The sequence below is a fragment of the Tubulanus polymorphus genome, chromosome 7 (assembly GCF_964204645.1).
Source record: "Tubulanus polymorphus chromosome 7, tnTubPoly1.2, whole genome shotgun sequence".
NCBI lineage: Eukaryota > Metazoa > Nemertea > Palaeonemertea > Tubulaniformes > Tubulanidae > Tubulanus > Tubulanus polymorphus.
In genome coordinates this window covers 2,713,158-2,735,566 of record NC_134031.1, presented here as the reverse complement: position 1 = coordinate 2,735,566, position 22,409 = coordinate 2,713,158, and the positions used below count along the sequence as shown (strand labels likewise).

At 39.7% G+C, this 22,409-nt stretch overlaps 1 protein-coding gene and 2 non-coding genes across 3 annotated transcripts in view; 2 read left to right on the top strand and 1 right to left on the bottom strand.

Moving 5' to 3' along the window:
* Positions 1 to 22,409, bottom strand: part of LOC141908210 (metabotropic glutamate receptor 2-like) — a 76,243-nt gene that overhangs the window by 44,978 nt on the left and 8,856 nt on the right. The window lies entirely within an intron of this gene.
* Trnam-cau (transfer RNA methionine (anticodon CAU)) lies at positions 11,746 to 11,817 on the top strand. The gene has a single exon. It is a non-coding gene; the product is annotated as a tRNA-Met (tRNA).
* On the top strand, positions 13,370 to 13,441 carry Trnam-cau (transfer RNA methionine (anticodon CAU)). The gene has a single exon. It is a non-coding gene; the product is annotated as a tRNA-Met (tRNA).

Genomic DNA, 22,409 nt, shown 5'->3' with positions numbered 1-22,409 from the left:
GATCCATCGGTTTTATAAATCCAAGCAAAATAGCTCGAAATGAGCTTGTGTAGTTATCCGATTGCCGGAGGTCAGTTTAAGGATGTTTTAGTTCTATCTTTAGGCTATAGACTACATTAAAAAACGGAAGTCACAATTATTAGATTTATTAAACGCTTTCCCTGAATAATCGATAGAAAACTACGAGCTATAAGCTTTAATGACGTATCAACCTAAAATCTGCATCCTGCTCTTTATTGCAAAAAAATAAAATTTCCTAAAATCGTCAATTGATAGACTGGTCACGCAGCTATAATCTATCTGAATTCATGTCTACCAGTTAAGCTCAGACGCCAGTGGGGATTGTCAGCGGTGTCTATTTTACGCGCCAGTGTTTCTTTGAATAAGACATTCCCGCACACCCCCGTGAATCCCAGGGTGATAGCATTAAAAAATAATTCGATATCACTTCTATTCCTCCCTGTAGATGATTCGCGACCGGAAATTATACAGAGAACTAACGACCTCATAAAAATCTGGACCGATTAACCAAAAAATAGTTGCTTCTAGACTAGTTCTAGACTGTTTCGCTCCCAGTAGGTGTGGGGGTTTGTAAGGGGAAACAAAACAAAACGAATCAATTGAATCTACTAATAGAAGTAAATAAACGGGTCAATCCCAATTTTAAGATAGTAACAAGATTATGCAGCGACTCTTCTCATACCCTCGAGCTTTACGCTGTACCATACAAGCCGCAATAGGTTCTTCTTAGACGAAGGATTTAAAATGGTCGTTAAACCGTGGGAGAGCGACGAAGTAAATGGACGGTTTCTTTCGGTCGTTTTTAATGAAATTGATCTCGTATAATTTGTTTGACTGCAATACAGCGACTCGTCGACATCGATGAGAGATTGAATTCGTCGACGGTGCTGTAATCCAAGAACGAGCACTAATGGATTTTGTAATATCGTCAAGCGCAATTACATTTTTATCTCTTCGACTTGAAATCACTAGGTCCAATGATTCGCCCCATTATTCTAATATCGCTGACATTTATGATGTTTGCCCGAGTAAAATAGATTGGTAAATCATTTTAGAAAAACGAATGATCATCTTCGCGTGAACGACTTAATTCGCTCGGTATTCGCGTTTGAAAGATGCCGTTCTTTCAAGTGTTTGACGATTCAAATGCGATAAGGGCGTGAATTACAAAAATGCATTCGAAATGCATTCCAGTTGATGGTGCATCTCAAACCCGGCCGTTTGGAAAAATGTTTTGAAAACCCGCTCCACGTTTGTGCGTTACATTTTCATTTTTAATCAGTTTATTTTCACCTAATCAACGCTTGAATGAAATTCTGGATTAAGATTATCTATTCTCATATAGGCAAAGATGTTTTATGAATGAGACGGAAGTAATACTAGGTATCCACTGACGAAAGAGCAGAAGCAAATATGAACTAGGGGATTGAAAGTTTTGAATTATAGGTAAGGAAGAAAAATATTATCTTAAAAATCATTAGAAAAATCTCACATACAAGATATATTTTTAGAAAAGAGATGTTCCGTGAAATGATGACGCGTTATAACGATGACTTCACGAGAACTTTCAAACGCAGATACATTATTTTTATGCTCCTTCACCCGGATGACATTTTATGATGGATGAAATTGCTATAATTGGGAAAATTATCGCGTAAACGTACGTACGTGTATAGGTTTAATCCCTAGCGCTCGTCGACGAGCGAAGAATACCTTTTAATGATGTAGATTCGTCATCGTCAAAAGAAACGAAAGCAAATTAGAATTTGCGATCGTCAAAATCCTGAGGGAATTAGGATTAAATCGGAAACAAAACGGGGCTCGAGTTGTTAGCGCGACGAAAATCCGTTCTTTCGCGAATATGAAGTATATTATAGCTTTTAAACTGTGTATTCGCTGTTTCGCTCGCGAATTAGATAAAAGTAGTTTGACGCATCGTCGACATCAAAGCAAACAGCGAAGCCTCCCCTTTTAACTCGCCTTAGCTTCATGAATGAATGCATTCATGAAATAAACATGGCACGCGCCGCCGCCGTCGAATTCCTGAGATGTCGTCGTTTCTTGGGTGGTTTTGTCGGTGAGGTTGCATTGCTCGAAATTAGTGACGCGAGTGGGTTTGAGAGCATCTTTCAATCTAGAGAGTTAAAGGAGGGGGCGTAGGGAGGATGAAGGGGGTGAGTGTAAGGGAGGATAGCAAGTGAGCGAGGAAGAAAGTGAGAGGTGGGAGTAAAAACTGAAGAGCGGAGAGAGGTAGCCAATTATGCAGTTCCGTATTGGAAATATTTGAAATATTTAAAGTATTTTAAAGTATGAGAATAACGAGAAAAATGAAGTCCGAAAAGCAAAATGATCAATTGATTCGGCGTGTTAGCTTTAGGGAAACTTTTCAGACTTCATCTATCTCATTATATCAGTGTGTGATTCACCACAACACGGACATCTTTCGCCAATGATTATTTCAAGTGTTTTTGTTTTTGATTTCCAATTCTATCTAATGACATTGTAGAATTATGGTTAGTTCCTTTTTTAACTGAGGGCTGAAGGACATTTTTTTTCATTTCCAACAAAAACACGACTAATTTTTCATCGTGTAACTCGGCGGTGGTGGCGTTGAGGCGGTGTAAAGTTCCCGACGATCCTAATTGAGAGTCGCATTTATCATAATTCGAGCGTCGAATTAAAAGCGAACGATTACCGAACGAAGCTGGTAATTTAGACCCCTTTAATTCGAGGATTGATGGCGCAACTATTGACCTTTCCAAAATTCACGGATGAAATTGTCGTTGATAGATGTAGCGACGACGAGCTAATTGCGCGTTCATATAGCGCTCTATTATCTGCCCAAAAGCAGGCATTGTTTTGCCAAGACATTGCTTCGCTGGTTACCGTATCAATCCGCGTGTTCCTTACCAGATTAAATGCCGGCTATATTTCATCTGCTGTCGTCGCGCGTTTTTGCTCTCGTTGTTTTCCTGTTGCGCTAACATTCTACTTTTCAAAGCTATAAATTCAGAACTTTCTCCGTCGATAGTTCGTAGCGTTTATGATATGACGTCACAGGATATGACGTCACATACCCGCAACGATGCCATTTAGTTGTGACGCAGTGCTACGTAAGCAGAAATGCAGAGCATATTTTTTTCCGGTTTTGGCCGGATGTGAAATATTCGCGAACTATATGAATATTCGTGAAGCTTAATGTCATTCAGTCCGAACTATTTGTCCGAAAATAGCGAACGACGGAACTGAGCACGGTTGCCTAGTTCCAAGATGGTGGCCACCGTGAGATCTCATCGAACCTGATTGCGACCGGGGCCACTGGTCCACTAACATCGAAAAGTTGGCAGCCAATAGCAAGCAGCTAAATGAACGAGTCGGGAGAGTGTATAATCATTTAGTCATTTTCTAGGGCGGCAAACGACTTTACAGAAAGGTCATGAGCAAAGTTTTAAAGTTTCAAAGGGAATTAATATCTTGACTTTACGGTCATTACTCCGGTGTTCCGGTCGTTGCATAATCGTTGAAGAATCATCTTACGTTTGCGCTAAGAACGGCGTAAAAGAAAAACCTCTTCAGAAAAAATAAACAAATCGAACGCTTCGTCGGAAAACAAACGTAATATTTGCTTCGTTGATTGGCTGCCATTCGTTCGCCATTTTCAGTTGTAATACAACACTAGCGCGATGGGTTTATTGACAATTTACAAGTAAATATCGAACTGATTCGATTCCCGTCGATTCACAGTCGAGGTTTCGTTGCGGAAAAATGACGTTATTTCAATCGGAAGCAATTCCCATCTGGTGCCGTATAACCGTCAAATCTTCATCGGTATTCAAATCTTAAGCTCTCGCGCGCGAATTGTATTTGATATCCGGTAAATTCTGTACGGAAATATCCTGTCTACATGTTTCAATTGAATAGCGTTGCTGTCATGAAAGGGGGATGGATAGATTTGCATTTTTTATCTCGGGGATTTCAGCGGCATATACGATTTTTATATAGTGCCACCATTAGGAGATTGATATTTCCATTTTCCTATCACTGTTTGTAGGCGTTTTCATTTTCTCTGTTCGTTGGTATTTTCGGTTTCTTTCATAGTTTCAACCGATGAACTTTCGGTTAGTTTCTAGCGATGTAAGTTGAATCTCATTTGGAGTGACTGAGAGTAAACAAGTAAGAAGGAAAATATGAAAAGAAAATATGGTGGACCAATATAAAGAAAATTTCTGGTATGATATTCTCGGCAGAATTTCCGTACTTCAAGTAATTTAAAAAGGCCTTAAGCCCAATCCGAGACTATTTTAGTCCGAAAACATTGACGTATTGCCCGATTGTAGCTACTACCGATAATTGATGAAAATTGTAAATCAAGTTTAGAATTGGATTCGAAATAGAATATTCAATCCTTTGTCAGATTTTGCGAAGCTGTTTTAGGCTTTTAGAACAAAATATTCCATCTACGGCCGATGATTTGAATAATCCCCATTTTATCTGGTCGGATAAGGCGAGATAGCGGTGATAGGACAATATTCAAAAAAAAATTTGCAATTTAAGTTTAGCGATCAAAACGGAATAAAGCTGAATTTAATAACTATTGATTGATTGATGCGCAACTGACAGCAACAAATAGAAAAACAGTATTCGACTCCAAGCGTTTAGCGTTTCTTCACAGAGTATCGACGTTATTTCGCATGATAACGACCCGAGTGGTCGTAGGCGATGTACAAGCTGTTGAATATTACCAATATCTCCTCTTATCCTCGACGAACAATGGTCTCCAGTGTGGGACCAGACCGGTGAAATAAACGGCCGTTCTGGTGTCGATGATATCCCGATGTTGTCGACGCACACGATGCCATCTCAGATCGATGTATTCGATCAAAACCGAAGAAAAAAAACGATTTTACGTTAGTGATGATTGTGTAACCAGCGATCGTATACCGAAAATAATCAAATGCCGGGAAAGTGTACTATATCTTGTGAAGCCCAACGCAGATGACGCAGGGGGTACGGGAAGCAGGAAACAGGAACGTGTTTCTCATAAACGCACACGACACGGAGAAACACATTTACGTCTGCGTTTACGAGAAACGACACAGGGAAACACGAGAAATGAGAAACGCGGTTTCGGGAACAAAATTTTCAAAACACGTTTGCATCCGTATTTCCGTGTTTCCATGCGCCGTTTACATTGGGCTAAAGCAATGGATCTAACCGCGTCAATGCCGAATCATTTCACATTATATTAACACAAGTATTATTTATCTTTACCAGTACATAATGGGCCAAATTCGGTTTTCGTATCTAGTCGACTATAGTGGTCGGAACTAATAACCGAATGCGCTTGATTTTCTATCTAACTCAGATTACCGACGGTGGCTCTGGATGTCTAATGATTTCGATATCGCGGATTGCGTTAACAAATTGTATTTTTCCATTCGGTCGCCTTTTATTAGGATCTGGAACATCACAGGGTAATTTGGTATAATTTCAGTTCTCGCTATGACGAAGCTTGTCTCGCACACTCGCTCACTCGCTAACTACCAACATCTAGTACACCGAGCGAGATGAAAGGATGTAGCTGAGGGTCGAAGGGGCCAAAGACGTCGACGTTTTTTTTCTTCATGGTAAAGTTTTTAAAAAAACCCGCAGGGGCTAATTTTATCGTTGTAGTATTGAATTCGTAATTTAGCACACGCTACGGTTGTATTATTCCATTTGAATTATATTCAAATTATGATATATAATATCATGATCTATTTGGGCACATTCCCGAGCAAAGACGTAAATTTGCTAACACGGTTTTAGCCTCAGGTACCAGAAAAATAGCATACTTGTAGATACGAAACCGATCTTTTGTGAATAAGTTCTCTTCATTGATTTAAGAGGTGATGTATCTAGGGTAGAACGTCCGCGAGGAATATCGCAATTGCCGATGTCTATATTGTAACGTTGTGATGCAAATTACGCCCCGTGTTAAATGACGGCACTGGTTGATGCACACCACAAGCCGTTTAACTTGCACGGCTAATTCGCTCTCGAACTTTATCTGCTCAGATTAACCCCCCCCCCCCCATCTCGGATTGCTGGATTACGAATTCACCTATTTTTCGATTCCACGAAATGATGGCAACACAAGGTACTTAAATCACAGCTGGCGTCCTTAAAACACGTCGGTGTATTTCAACCTGTTTTATACGATGATGACGAGAGGATGGCTTTTTAACTCTTTGATTCCAGCGACGAATGCACGCAAATCAGCAAGTATACAATGCTTTATGATATATACGCAATGCATACAGACGACAGTTTTCCTTCATTCGACGGATGAATGAACTGAATATGATTGATGATAAAGTGTTCTGGTCCAAACTCTTGAGGGAAAGAAATCTGACAATGTAGTGGCGTATCGTCCTTAGAATGAGAAGAATTGCAGACAATAAGGCGGGTGCATTGTTTCGATAACACCACCGCAATCTGCTATATGAAGCCACGTCGGAGAACGTGAAGCAAAGCGTCTAAGAATTTATGCCACCTCGGCATTCGAGTTTCACCAAGGCCTCACCACCCAATCAAATTCCCAATATACTGACCTCAATTTTCTTAGATATTCGCACAAAACGACGAAATTTCCAACAGAATACCTCGTAACATTTTTCCCAAGTTGGATGGGAAGTTAAACGTAAACACCTAAATACTGTGTACTTTCATCACGAGTTGATGACGTACACAACACAACGGCGTCGCCTGCGTGTGAATACCTTCCGTTTCCGCCCATCGTCACTTGCTTCAGTAAGGGAAATGCAATCTGTATTTGGCTTGCCGGCACCGAAATCTAATCAATCATCAATCGGTCCATTTCACAGGGAAGAAGTGTAGCTAGAACACTGCTGGTCATTATAGATGGACTGATCGTGATTTATTGTATTTGTCTTGAAAAAAACTGTACCCTTCAGTGGCGTAAATTTTGTTACGTGTATTTTTTCACGGCTTTTTTCTGACGATTCTTTGCGCGTCACGGAGCTAGTCTATAAAGGTTCTTAAGATGGCGGTGAATTCAGACTCGTGCTCTGATCGGTTCTATCAGTGCGAAGCGGTCTTTATCTGCGAATATATCATTTGATCGTTTTTGTTTGATCACGTCTGGACGAGCGATGTCAAAATCCGGAGCGCTGCGACTTCCGGGGAGATTCACACGAAAATGAATACGCTCGGACAAGCGCAGTGTCTGCGTTCAGAAATCTCCGCATCCTCGCCTGGAAATGAATCTAAATCCCAGGTTGTTATCGTAGAATAGCCACACTCTGGCTGACGCTGTGAAAACAGACAATAAGTTTGGCGAGAGAAATCCCACGATGATTCAGTCAAAGATTGAAAATTCTTGAATAGAAGAGAATTTATTTTGAGCAACGTTTCGGCTAAACACTACTCAGATGATGGCTCTAATAGTGTAAAGCCGAAACGTTGCTAAAAATAAATTCTCTTCTATTCAAGTATTTTTTCTTTCAACTTTGACTGAATCATCGTGGGATTTCTCTCGCCATTCATCTTACCCGGATATTGTGTATCTTCTCAACTCGACAATAAGTTTAAAACTAAAGTTTAAAGTTATAAAGAATTCAATTCAAAATACACGACGTTTTCGAACTCTCGCTAGAGATCAGCGTCATGTCGTTGTATTCAATAAGATATCGTGAACACAGATGAAGGTTATACGGGAGCCTACGGAAGCCCCTAGGTGACATACGAGATAATCTTTTCACAATTTCGAATTATTATGACGAAATTCGAAAGTCGTAATTGTGAAAAGATTATCTCGTATGTCACCAAGAGGCTTCCGTGGGGTTAAGATCTGACTGCGGGGTACGATATCGTGAAATGAGCTAACAACACGGAACTGTTCGGAGTTGTTATCGTGAAGAATCCCTGGTTGTATCTATCCGTCGAATTTGAAGTCTCGAAATCAGATTATTATGCAATAGTTGCCAGTCGGTTGAATTCATTTTCTCACGAACCCTTGATCCGTGCGGTCGAGTCGAATAATCAAATCATAACCGACTGCATTTTATTCGTCGCTGCCTTTCTTCAGCAAATCATTATTCGACGCGAATAAGATCTGATTTACTTATCTGTTTGCTTTCTGTTGTCTCGGACACGAGAGCTATAACTCGCGATCAGTATAATGTTGACATCTTGTAATCATACATAATTGATGCGAGATTTGAGACGAATGCGGGGACGTTCGTTAATTCACCCGGAAACACCTGGTGTCATTTCTCCCCGAGACGAACCATCAATTACCGTGTACGTATAAAACATCTTTAAAAATACTCAAACACACGAAAACTGCGCGAATATACGCGTTGCCTAAATGGCTAAAAAAGGATTAACCTAATTACTCGTAGATGAGTTCTCTCGGGCAACGTTTCATCGACCGGTAACTATTGAAGGTGGTCCGCAATTTACAAGATCGTGAACTTCGACGAATCTTGAAAATCAAGGTTCGTAGCCCGAAGTGGACTTCACTGCGCCGGCCCTCCTAACATTCATCTTCCTTTTTTTCTCATTACAGAAGTTTTATTTTATGAAAAATAATGTTAATATATATAAAATACGTTATACAATACTGAAGTCCTAATTGGAAATTAAGATTATAGACCTAACATTCATCTGGTCATCTCCGAGCGGTCACTCGAGCCTTGCCTCGACTAAAAGTAACTCATCCTTTAGCTAATTAGGGCTTATTCGTGATACGATGGAATTTTTCTAATTTCACGATCTTATAAGCTGGAATAATTGTCACATTCTCCCGTCAATATAATGGGATTTTTCAAATTTTTGAGAAGCGTCAATGGACGTCATTTTCTGGAAGTGATCGATCGGCTGAGCTATTCGTTTCGATACGAGACTTCGATTTCAGATTTTCTCGAATCGAATATATCGCGGTAATCAATCAATTAGATGAGGTAAAATGATGCTCTGTCAAATGTCAAAACGACAAATCCGGCTATACTATAACCATTACAAACTACCATACCACAGCAAGACCGTTTTGAGATACCGTCACAATGGACAACATTTCCTCATCTTTGGCCTTGGTCTCACTCGAATGAACCTAATATCGGCCAGATCCGTAGTTTCAATATTACCATCGTTAGAGCAGCGTGTAAAGGCATCAACCAATCGCCAGGTGGAGAGAATTTTTATTACCTCGACCGTCAGATTAATTCGTTCGATACGAAGCAAGTATTACTGCAATAGCAAGTGAGACAAGCTAGAAAAAGGTCGTCGCCGATCCGCAGGGAAATCACATACGCGCTGGATATTCCTACGTCGTATGCGATGCATCCGGCTTTCGATAAGTCTGTTGTATATGATTTTATAGATCTATGAATATCAGATGTATTAACCGAAATCGAGGGGGGGGGGTGGAAATGAGCCGCGGCGTCACCTAAGACACTGACCTGACTGGGCTTTCTGCTTTCTTAACTAACTTATCTTAGTCCTTGGTCCAGCTTTGCGAAATACTACAATGATAGGCCTATAGTTTATATACGCAAGTCTTACCATCTTAAAGATGATAGGACACTGTGTGTGATATGGCACTACGTTCTTTAAAGCCCAAACTAACTTCACAAACTTGTCCTGTTGTACCTTCTCAGTACACTTTTTTCAATTTTAGGCTGTAAGTTTATCATTTTCAAGGACTTAAAAAGAACAAAATGTGTACCATGTCAACTGAGCAAATCTCTAAACATTTGAGAATGCGTTTTTTTTCCCCCGTAAAATCTTCATAAGCCACTCGTCTAACGAGATATGTAATATTCCAGAGGACCCGTCACTGGTCGTATTACCAGTAGTCTAGACAGACGAGGAGATCATGGCGAAGGTTCAGATTTCACGTGAAAGCCTTAATGATTTTTCTCTTTACAAGTAGCAACAGGGTAACACTTAACACCTCGTCATTCCTCGGAGAATCAATCGGGCTCTAATACATAAAATATTAGAAACATTGATTATCATTCTGTGACCATCAGCAAATTGTCTACATATTGAACACATACTGAAGCATAATGTCTGAAGAGCGAGTGAGTTCTGCTATGTTGTTGTGTTCTGTTTCGATTTAGTATAAACGTCCTCACATTCAGTCGGTGATTACGAAGAGATCATAGCCGTTTTATCAACCGATATTCAATAGAATGAAACTCGATCCCCTAGTACAGTAGGCCCACGCAGTACGCGTAATATATTTCAAGTTCTGAATATTCGCGTCAAATTTATTCTTTTTCTTAAATTCCAATCAGCGCTGTACATACCTCACTATCAGACAATAATTTCAACCAATGCATCATCGGTGTTTTTAAATCGTGTAGTAGTAGCGTTTAATATTCTCTCGTTTGCAATAATCTCGTGGGATATTTGAAATAATAGCAGCTCCAGTTATCAAAACGCGGATCATATTCGCGCGTATTACAGATTATTCTAGAAATTAAAGAAAATATGATCAGTTGGCTAAAACTACATGGTTTCCCTTTTTCATTTCCAGCAGTGCAGTCGGTTTGTAAGGGGTACACCAAATAACTAAACACAAAGAAAATAATCATGTAAACAGACACTATTTCAACATAGAAAAAGCTATGCCTTTGGTCTAACAGGGTGCAAATACTTCCTTTCGTAACTAGTGCGTCAATCGCCCAAATCGCTGTCTGTAGCAAACTAATGCTAAAATGTCGTAAAATGATTTTCTTGCCACAAAACAACTCCGGCAGCTATGTACATATAGCACCTGAGTACCGGGTCGAATCTTATGATATTTTCCACGATCGAAGTTTATTCGAATTTTTAAATAGACGCGTTACGTACATTTCGATATCATCGCCTTATTTTCCGTCGGTTCCGTGACTGACATACGGAAAATAATCGAGATTTTTATCACGTATTTATCGCGGCAGTTTCCAAAAATCCGTTCCTCGCACACAAAAATCAATCGTGAACATATCATAGATTTTTACTCCCGTCGTTTCCAGTTCCCGTAAAAGTGTGTGGTGTAATTGGAAGTGTACGATCTTGTGCAAAATTGATTCAATAAGATAATCAGCACATCGTATCTGAAATGAATATCATCTGATTATCCGCGAAATATTCTGAAAATTACTACATCGCTGGAACGTGCGTGGAATATCTGTGTCGTGACGCCTTCGACATCGCTAGAACAATAATCCCTATTACTGTTCTCATGACAAATGTATACGTTTCTATACTTAAACCTGCGCAGCTAGAGGAACCAATCCCAAAGACTAGAATACCGAAATATAGACGTTGTCAACTTTCACAGGTGTCAAAGAATCAGATGCCCCCAACTAAAGATTGATGGAGGGTCATAATGGCGCTACCCTAACCTTGACCATTAATCCTGAGATCTACACTATAAGGGAGTTGGGGTATGACTAAGGGAAGGCATTTCATTCTAAGACACCGGCTTTCATTTGTTTGCAAGAATTGGTTTGACCTCTAACCTCATCGCAGTTTTGAGCATATACATTTCGGATGTTACGTGCAAAATGCGCCATATTGACAATCACCTGTCACTCGGTTATCCGCTAACGCTTGACGCTGTGACGTCATGCGCATCACTTATTCAACTCTGGAATTGTATGGATTATGATAATTCAAAAGTACTAGTACGAATTTATTATTTAGTACTGGCATGTATTGAATATATCAAGCAGAGTGGCGCAGTGGAAGCGTGCTGGGCCCATAACCCAGAGGTCCGTAGATCGAAACTACGCTCTGCTAACATTTTTCGCCCTGAATCAAATACTTTTAATTCCCAGTTAAACGAGTTGTTCGAAGAGAATTACACATCGCCGACGAATTGAAATGAAACATTTATATTTCTAGAAAATACATTTTTAAAAGAAAACGTAGTCATGACTGGCTTCGCGTGGTGTTGTGTCAGTAGATAGAAAAATAACATTATGATCTAGTTCAGTACGCAAAGGTTGCCACCAAGGCCATATTTTTAATTGCTTAATCCAACTTTTTTACGGTATTGTTTGTATCAAATCGTCGTAATCAGCTTATAAATATGTACTTTTTGGAGATTATAATGATATAATCTTAATCTTCGTTCAACGCGTGAAATCAGACACTCATGCAGAATATAGCGTTATTCCCGTTACGCGCTACGATTCTCGTCGTTCCTCATAACTGATGAAGTTGAGACATTTCGACTTTATTCACCTATACACGTACCTCGCCGACATTTACTACGACGATCAAAGTCAACTGTATTGAATAAGTAAAGTTTACGTCTAATTCCCCGCAGTAACTAATCGCAGCGCGTTTTCGCCATTTCGAACAAAGCGTTCTCTTTATGAACTAACGGTATTCACTACGTAGGTAAACCCTACCTCGGTGTAATTAAGGAATTCTCTTGCAATTCAATACCCGCCTAGAATATCTAATCTTGGCGGCTTTTTTATGTCTGGTGATCGAATTGAACTAAAGGCGTTTGTACTATGAAAGTTTCAAACAAAATGTCACCGTCGGTCGGCGCGTTCGAAACTCTATGAAGCGGTTAATTTCATTATCTTCAAAAAGAAAACGCGAGGTTCGCGTCTGTTTTACCTCCGAGGCGTTGGTTAATTTCATCGGTTTAACGAAATGCTGCATTTCATCGTCTCCATAATGAGATTGCTTTAAAGCTTATATACAATTAGGTTTTTTATCGTTTCGTTAACGCGCAGTCGATTTCCAAGAACGACTCGATAATATTTTCTTGTTAACGAAAAAACAAGATTCATCTGATTGATTTAGGGATCAGTTTTGCCACTCAGATTCGAGGATTAGCGATCGTATAGTTACAAACGGAATTGTTGAAATTCTGCAACTTCGTTCGTTCGTTCGTTCGTTCGTTCGTTCGTTCGTTCGTTCGTTCGTTCGTTCGTTCGTTCGTTCGTTCGTTCGTTCGTTCGTTCGTTCGTTCGTTCGTTCGTTCGTTCGTTCGTTCGTTCGTTCGTTCGTTCGTTCGTTCGTTCGTTCGTTCGTTCGTTCGTTCGTTCGTTCGTTCGTTCGTTCGTTCGTTCGTTCGTTCGTTCGTTCGTTCGTTCGTTCGTTCGTTCGTTCGTTCGTTCGTTCGTTCGTTCGTTCGTTCGTTCGTTCGTTCGTTCGTTCGTTCGTTCGTTCGTTCGTTCGTTCGTTCGTTCGTTCGTTCGTTCGTTCGTTCGTTCGTTCGTTCGTTCGTTCGTTCGTTCGTTCGTTCGTTCGTTCGTTCGTTCGTTCGTTCGTTCGTTCGTTCGTTCGTTCGTTCGTTCGTTCGTTCGTTCGTTCGTTCGTTCGTACATGTAGCAGAGTGGCGCAGTGGAAGCGTGCTGGGCCCATAACCCAGAGGTCCGTAGATCGAAACTACGCTCTGCTAAATTTTTTTTCAATTGTCAACCTTTTTTTACCTTCATATTCTTGCGACTGATCATGAATAAATGATCCAAAACTGATACATATCAATCATCATATCGACTATCGATAGTCACAGTTTGTGTTATCTTAGTCCAAACTTATCTTAAATATACATTCAAGCAAAAAGACATTGTTAATACGGGCCAAATCAGCCGCTCATCCTATAGGGGTTTGGCTAGAGATAAAGCCTGGCGCTGTGATATAGAAATACATATACATGATGTACAAACGGGTTGTCAATCACTCAGTGTCATTTCCCTCCGTCGTTCATTCATTTCCTGTTGCTTCGCGTTTTAGCGACGATAAAACATTAGAAAGCCATTTACAATAGGCTTCATAAACTTATACCGTTTACTCAAGGTGCCAGTCTCCTCTCACGCGAGAAAAATAAACCGCGCACAGGCCAACAAATGTTGATCTTTTTCACGCCTTATGATCGCCGACGATTCTTAACTTGTTTATAATGCGATGTGTCGCGACCTTGTAGAGGTATAGATTACTTTTTGTTTTCGCTTGTTCTGCACATGTGGGAGATCCGCGCAAAATGATACGTCAGGTTCCGATGAAAACATTCAGTAAATTAATTACACGGGGGACGAAAACGTTGGTTGTTGATAACTCGCGTTATGTTGTTCAGAGATTTTCTACGTTCATCCGACGAGCAAGAAGAAATACATTATTCTTGTGTTTACCAACGGGAGGCACGTGTGGTATGAGAAGTTAAATCACTATCCAATTATCTAGACTAACATTGTAAATATACGCACCACGCGTTGCTAATAGAAAAACGTTTCATCCACGAAAGTAAATCGGGAGTTTGACTTGTATCGAGTAAGACAACTCTAGACAACTTGTTCGAGCAAGACAATGCTAAGACCAACTTGTCCGTGGAGGTCTAGAAGAGCCACGATCAAGAGCCGATCGCGCGTATTGTTTCGACTTGAATATGTCACTTTCTTCGACAAGTTGCGAGTTGGCTACGTGACTTGCATGCAGATAAAGTGAAAAGTTTGCATGTTTTACAATCCCGTATTCAAATACACCACGGCACGTGAGCTGTTTATCCAGATGATTGTGGTAACATTGACTTTACGCATCTTAGAAAGTTTCTTTACCGTGGTGTTTATAAATCTGGTATAGATTTCACGATGAGTCAGTGATTCTAGTCTGGCTATATCGAAGCGTACAGTGGCGCAACATTAGTTTCAAATTGTTGTAAATCTTTTCAAACCAATGAATGAAGAATCTTTATTTCTCACAAATCTAAATGATTTCAATAATCAACAAAATATAGTATTTTGACGACGACATCCCGAGTCCCAAAACTGCACAAAAAGAGATATTCATATTTCCATTTCTACTTAGTTTTTATTCGGGATGAAAAAGTATGCATTTTGTTTGCCAATACCATCATCACTTTTGGAGTTATCAATCAGGCTATACACAATATATATATATATATATATATAAATGAGGTGAAACAGTCAATTCTAAACAACTCCAAAAACGTTTTAGAGTTCGTGTGAAATATAATGGGCGCACTCAGCAAAAACTACCCGAGCAAAAACTACCATGTCGAACGAAATCACAGGGTATCATTACCTGCGTTTGGTAGCGTTCCGCAAAGAGTTCGACCATTATTTCCCGACGATTATCTACCCGATAGGAGTAGTTTTGAATACGTTCACTATAATTTTCCTGTTGAAATATCGACGCAGTGTTACGATCCGGGCGACGTTCGTGTATTTGATAACGCTAGCGTTCTCTGATCAGATCTATGTACTGTTTGCGGGTATATTCAGATATCCGATACACATACAGAAGTTGCTGGCAGATGACTGTCAATACACCACGCGCTGCTCTAATCGGATTCTATTGTTTTATATTCGTTATTTCGATATCGTTCAATGGCACTATTCGTTTTGTTATCTATCTCACGTAATCAAGGTATCCACTAATTTTTTGTGTAACTGGTCGGTTGTAATTATCTCTATAGAACGCTTCGTCGCCGTTAGAGCGCCATTTTTCCACATGAAACACGTGACTGTCAAAGCCCGAAAATATGTAGTTTTAGCCGCAGTACTAGCGGCCGTGTTGATTTCACTACCGGACTTTCTGACAGTTTCTTCTCAGAGTACACCTTTTATTTTGTATCATTATAAATGGACTGGTTCCCGGGGTAATAGAACACGTGGTGAGAGATATGTCTATTTAACCTCCACCACAATACCGTGTTTAAGCGCAGCAGTGTCCTATTTTCGGCTTCCTGGCTTTACGTTTCGCGATATATTTAAAATGACTCAAAGTATACGTTTTAAAACTATTTCTGTATGTGACATTATTCCAGTGTTTCTAATCCTCATTTTCTCATTGTTAACCGTTATTGCGGCAAACGGCGGTAAAACTGCTGATTTAAGTACCACAAAACACTGTGTCAGATCTAATAAAACATTGCACGCTGTCGTCAGTGTATTTCTTGTACTTGTGGCACCGTTTTCGATATTCAAACTATTACAGATTATTGGTGGGGCCTTTGGTACGTCGACCGGGGTTGGATACGGATCAGTGCCGAATGATACCCTAATGGATCGTTTGGAAAAGTGGTGTGAGATTTTCTCTCAAATCGCCGCTCACTTCCGGTCGATAGTATACTGCAGCAATTTCATCGTTTATTTCTTTACGCTAAAAATATATAAAACGATATCTACTCGTCACCGGAAGTAGAAACCAGTAAGATATTTTGATTCTGGTCATGTCCAAAACATTCAGCATTCAATATAAAACACAATTATTCTAAATCATATCTAAAAAAAACAAAAAACAAATAAAGACCGTGAATGTCACCGATGATTTTGCACGCTGTTTCGTTCCCGGCAGGTTTGGTGGGTTTGTAACGGACAGCAAAAACTAATACAAAATTCAAACGAAATCTATACCAATTTGATAAATAACTAGGTCAATCCCTATCTTAAGATAAAAAGATAGCTGTATTAACTGGTGTTACGGCTAGAAAAGATGCTAGAAATAATCAACTCTTACGCCATTCGAATTTGCAACTGTCCGCTAACATTTTGCAGTTGCGCTCCCCTTCAAAGTCAATTTTCACAGTTTCCGAGTCGGATGTATGACCTTCATTCGGCCTAGCCCTGCAGAAATCAATTCCATCCCGGAAATGACATGTCAAGATGCAAAACCATTTCATCTGCTGAATTCCGAGCCTCGACTCCTTTTAAGGTAAAAACCACCTTCAGGGCGATGGACCTCTAGATGAAACGTTACAAAAATCTTTGCGATCAAAAACTAATCAGGAAGAAGAAATATCATTGATAAAAGCTTTGGGTTCCGTCGTCAGACGACACTGGTGATCCATTTAGTAAATAAGAGTAGATGACTGAAACCTGTCGTCTGTCATCGTGTAATGCACCGCTCGCACTGGTTTTTTAATGACAACTGATCTGCATATAATCTTCTAGCGAGATCTGTGTATATACATAGGTGGTGGCGGGAAGGGGCTTATTGATTACTATATAGTTTATTGACGACGACATCACGAGTCCCAAAACTCCACGAAAAGAGATATTGATATTTGCATTTCTACTTAATTTCTATTTGGCATAAAATAAAAAAGTATGCATTTTGTTTTGACAATACTTTAAGTAGCTTGTTGGAGTGAAACTTCTATCATCATCATTTTTGAAGTCATCGATCAAGCAATTTATGTCTTAAGTTTCAACGGTGCTTCATATGTATACATGTATATCAATTCGTTCAGAAGAATCATGATGTGGGGCGAAATCGTCAACTCTAAAAACGTTTTAAAGTTCATGTGAAACATAATGGGCGAACTGAGCGAAAACTACCATGGCGAACAAAGAACTCACAGGGTATCATTACCTGCGTTTGGTAGCGTTCCGCAAAGAGTTCGACCGCTATTTCCCGACGATTATCTACCCGATAGGAGTAGTTTTGAATACGTTCACTATAATTTTCCTGTTGAAATATCGACGCAGTGTTACGATCCGGGCGACGTTCGTGTATTTGATAACGCTAGCGTTCTCAGATCAGATCTATGTACTGTTTGCGGGTATATTCAGATATCCGATACACATACAGAAGTTGCTGGCAGATGACTGTAAATATACCACGCGCTGCTCTAATCGGATTCTATTGTTTTATATTCGTTATTTCGATATCGTTCAATGGCACTATTCGTTTTGTTATCTATCTCACGTAATCAAGGTATCCACTAATTTTTTGTGTAACTGGTTGGTTGTAATTATCTCTATAGAACGCTTCGTCGCCGTTAGAGCGCCATTTGTCCACATGAAACACGTGACTGTCAAAGCCCGAAAATATGTAGTTTTAGCCGCAGTACTAGCGGCCGTGTTGATATCACTACCGGACTTTCTGACAGTTTCTTCTCAGAGTACACCTTTTATTTTGTATCATTATAAATGGACTGGTTCCCGGGGTAATAGAACACGTGGTGAGAGATATGTCTATTTAACCTCCACCACAATACCGTGTTTAAGCGCAGCAGTGTCCTATTTTCGGCTTCCTGGCTTTACGTTTCGCGATATATTTAAAATGACTCAAAGTATACGTTTTAAAACTATTTCTGTATGTGACATTATTCCAGTGTTTCTAATCCTCATTTTCTCATTGTTAACCGTTATTGCGGCAAACGGCGGTAAAACTGCTGATTTAAGTACCACAAAACACTGTGTCAGATCTAATAAAACATTGCACGCTGTCGTCAGTGTATTTCTTGTACTTGTGGCACCGTTTTCGATATTCAAACTATTACAGATTATTGGTGGGGCCTTTGGTACGTCGACCGGGGTTGGATACGGATCAGTGCCGAATGATACCCTAATGGATCGTTTGGAAAAGTGGTGTGAGATTTTCTCTCAAATCGCCGCTCACTTCCGGTCGATAGTATACTGCAGCAATTTCATCGTTTATTTCTTTACGCTAAAAATATATAAAACGATATCTACTCGTCACCGGAAGTAGAAACCAGCCAGATATTATGATTCTGGCCATGTCCAAAACATTCAGCATTCAATATAAAACACAATTATTCTAAATCATATCTAAAAAAACAAAAAACAAATAAAGACCGTGTATGTCACCGATGATTTTGCACGCTGTTTCGTTCCCGGCAGGTTTTGTGGGTTTGTAAGAGACAGCAAAAACTAATACAAAATTCAAACGAAATCTATACCAATTTGATAAATAACTAGGTCAATCCCTATCTTAAGATAAAAAGATAGCTGTATTAACTGGTGTTACGGCTAGAAAAGATGCTAGAAATAATCAACTCTTACGCCATTCGAATTTGCAACTGTCCGCTAACATTTTGCAGTTGCGCTCCCCTTCAAAGTCAATTTTCACAGTTTCCGAGTCGGATGTATGACCTTCATTCGGCCTTGCCCTGCAGAAATCAATTCCATCCCGGAAATGACATGTCAAGATGCAAAACCATTTCATCTGCTGAATTCCGAGCCTCGACTCCTTTTAAGGTAAAAACCACCTTCAGGGCGATGGACCTCTAGATGAAACGTTACAAAAATCTTTGCGATCAAAAACTAATCAGGAAGAAGAAATATCATTGATAAAAGCTTTGGGTTCCGTCGTCAGACGACACTGGTGATCCATTTAGTAAATAAGAGTAGATGACTGAAACCTGTCGTCTGTCATCGTGTAATGCACCGCTCGCACTGGTTTTTTAATGACAACTGATCTGCATATAATCTTCTAGCGAGATCTGTGTATATACATAGGTGGTGGCGGGAAGGGGCTTATTGATTACTATATAGTTTATTGACGACGACATCACGAGTCCCAAAACTCCACGAAAAGAGATATTGATATTTGCATTTCTACTTAATTTCTATTTGGCATAAAAAAGTATGCATTTTGTTTTGACAATACTTTAAGTAGCTTGTTGGAGTGAAACTTCTATCATCATCATTTTTGAAGTCATCGATCAAGCAATTTATGTCTTAAGTTTCAACGGTGCTTCATATGTATACATGTATATCAATTCGTTCAGAAGAATCATGATGTGGGGCGAAATCGTCAACTCTAAAAACGTTTTAAAGTTCATGTGAAACATAATGGGCGAACCGAGCGAAAACTACCATGGCGAACAAAGAACTCACAGGGTATCATTACCTGCGTTTGGTAGCGTTCCGCAAAGAGTTCGACCGCTATTTCCCGACGATTATCTACCCGATAGGAGTAGTTTTGAACACGTTCACTATAATTTTCCTGTTGAAATATCGACGCAGTGTTACGATCCGGGCGACGTTCGTGTATTTGATAACGCTAGCGTTCTCAGATCAGATCTATGTACTGTTTGCTGGTATATTCAGATATCCGATACACATACAGAAGTTGCTGGCAGATGACTGTAAATATACCACGCGCTGTTCTAATCGGATTCTATTGTTTTATATTCGTTATTTCGATATCGTTCAATGGCACTATTCGTTTTGTTATCTATCTCACGTAATCAAGGTATCCACTAATTTTTTGTGTAACTGGTCGGTTGTAATTATCTCTATAGAACGCTTCGTCGCCGTTAGAGCGCCATTTTTCCACATGAAACACGTGACTGTCAAAGCCCGAAAATATGTAGTTTTAGCCGCAGTACTAGCGGCCGTATTGATTTCACTACCGGACTTTCTGACAGTTTCTTCTCAGAGTACACCTTCTATTTTTTATGACCATAAATGGACTGGTCCCTGGGGTAATAGAACACGTGGTGAGAGATATGTCTATTTAACCTCCACCACAATACCGTGTTCCAGCTCATCAATGTCCATATTTTTGCTTCCTGGCTTTAAGTTACGCGATCTACATAAAATAAATCAAACTTTACGTTCTAAAACTATTTCTGTATGTGACATTATTCCAGTGTTTCTAATCCTCATTTTCTCATTGTTAACCGTTATTGCGGCAAACGGCGGTAAAACTGCTGATTTAAGTACCACAAAACACTATGTCAGATCTAATAAAACACTGCACGCTGTCGTCAGTGTATTTCTTGTACTTGTGGCACCGTTTTCGATATTCAAACTATTACAGATTATTGGTGGGGCCATTGGTACGACACTCGGCGTTGGATACGGATCAGTGCCGAATGATACCCCAATCGATCGTATGGAAAAGTGGTGTCAGATTCTATCTCGACTAGCCGCTCACTTCCGGTCGATAGTATACTGCAGCAATTTCATCGTTTATTTCTTTACACTAAATATATATAAAACGATATCTACTCGTCACCGGAAGTAGAAACCAGCCAGATATTATGATTCTGGCCATGTCCAAAACATCCAGCATTCAATATAAAACACAAATATTCTAAATCATATCTAAAAAAACAAAAAACAAATAAAGACCGTGAATGTCACCGATGATTTTGCACGCTGTTTCGTTCCCGGCAGGTTTGGTGGGTTTGTAACGGACAGCAAAAACTAATACAAAAATCAAACGAAATCTATATCAATTTGATAAATAACTAGGTCAATCCCTATCTTTAGATAAAAAGATAGCTGTATCAACTGGTGTTATGGCTAGAAAAGATGCTAGAAATAATCAACTCTTACGCCATTCGAATTTGCAACTGTCTGCTAATATTTTGCAGTTACGCTCTCCTTCAAAGTCCATTTTCACAGTTTCCGACTCGGATGTGTGACCTTCATTCGGCCTTGCCCTGCAGAAATCAATTCCATCCCGGAAATGACATGTCAAGATGCAAAACCATTTCATCTGCTGAATTCCGAGCCTCGACTCCTTTTAAGGTAAAAACCACCTTCAGGGCGATGGACCTCTAGATGAAACGTTACAAAAATCTTTGCGATCAAAAACTAATCAGGAAGAAGAAATATCATTGATAAAAGCTTTGGGTTCCGTCGTCAGACGACACTGGTGATCCATTTAGTAAATAAGAGTAGATGACTGAAACCTGTCGTCTGTCATCGTGTAATGCACCGCTCGCACTGGTTTTTTAATGACAACTGATCGGCATATCATCTTCTAGCGAGATCTGTGTATATACAGGCTTACTGATTACTATCACTTCAAAAGTACCAATTTATGGTACTAATTTCAGTATATCCGCCTCAGTGATTTTTTTGCGATCTAAGGGGACGTGTGGTAGAATCGAGTTCGCACCAAATGCCGAATATAGATTCAGTGAATATCGTGTTTGCCATTAAAGATATGGTACATGTCAGATGCTACCGAGCTTGCAAGATATTGAGGGTTTAGACTGTTAAAAAGGACAACATCTTAGGGAGTAAATAATTAATTGACATTTGATAGTCATTACAGCATACAATTTGCATGAAATATTGATATTGAAGTGTTGTGAAATTATATTGAATTATGTATATATGTAAATATGTAAATATCTGTAAACATCTCCTATATAATGAATAAATGACTTTTATGCAAACAGAAATCCAAATTGTTCTCGTAGAAATAAGGAAATAGGACAAAGATGCTGAGCCACCCGTAACATCGTAGATTCCTTTGATCGGGCGGGTATAGTTATAGAGGAATGAAACCGTTGGGAAGGCGTTAAGATGGTCGTCGTTGTTAGTGAGATCGTGCACCGGGTGAACATATCGAGGCAAATATATCAAAGAACGCACTAATATTTCATGATAACGCAATAAAATGTGACAGGTTATGACGACTGGATTGGGTATTTTAATCGACAATGTCTCGGCGAAGCTGGCTAAACTCGGTCGTGTTAGCAAACAATGCCCCGATACTAACGACGAACGAACGTCACCGAATACATCCTTCTTGCCAGCTAAGATGTTTGTGCGGGCTTCTTCTACGGGGATTAATTTGTAAGAAGTTATCGCAGGTTTTGACAGTGTCGTTTTGAAAATGTGATCTTTTTCTCGTTT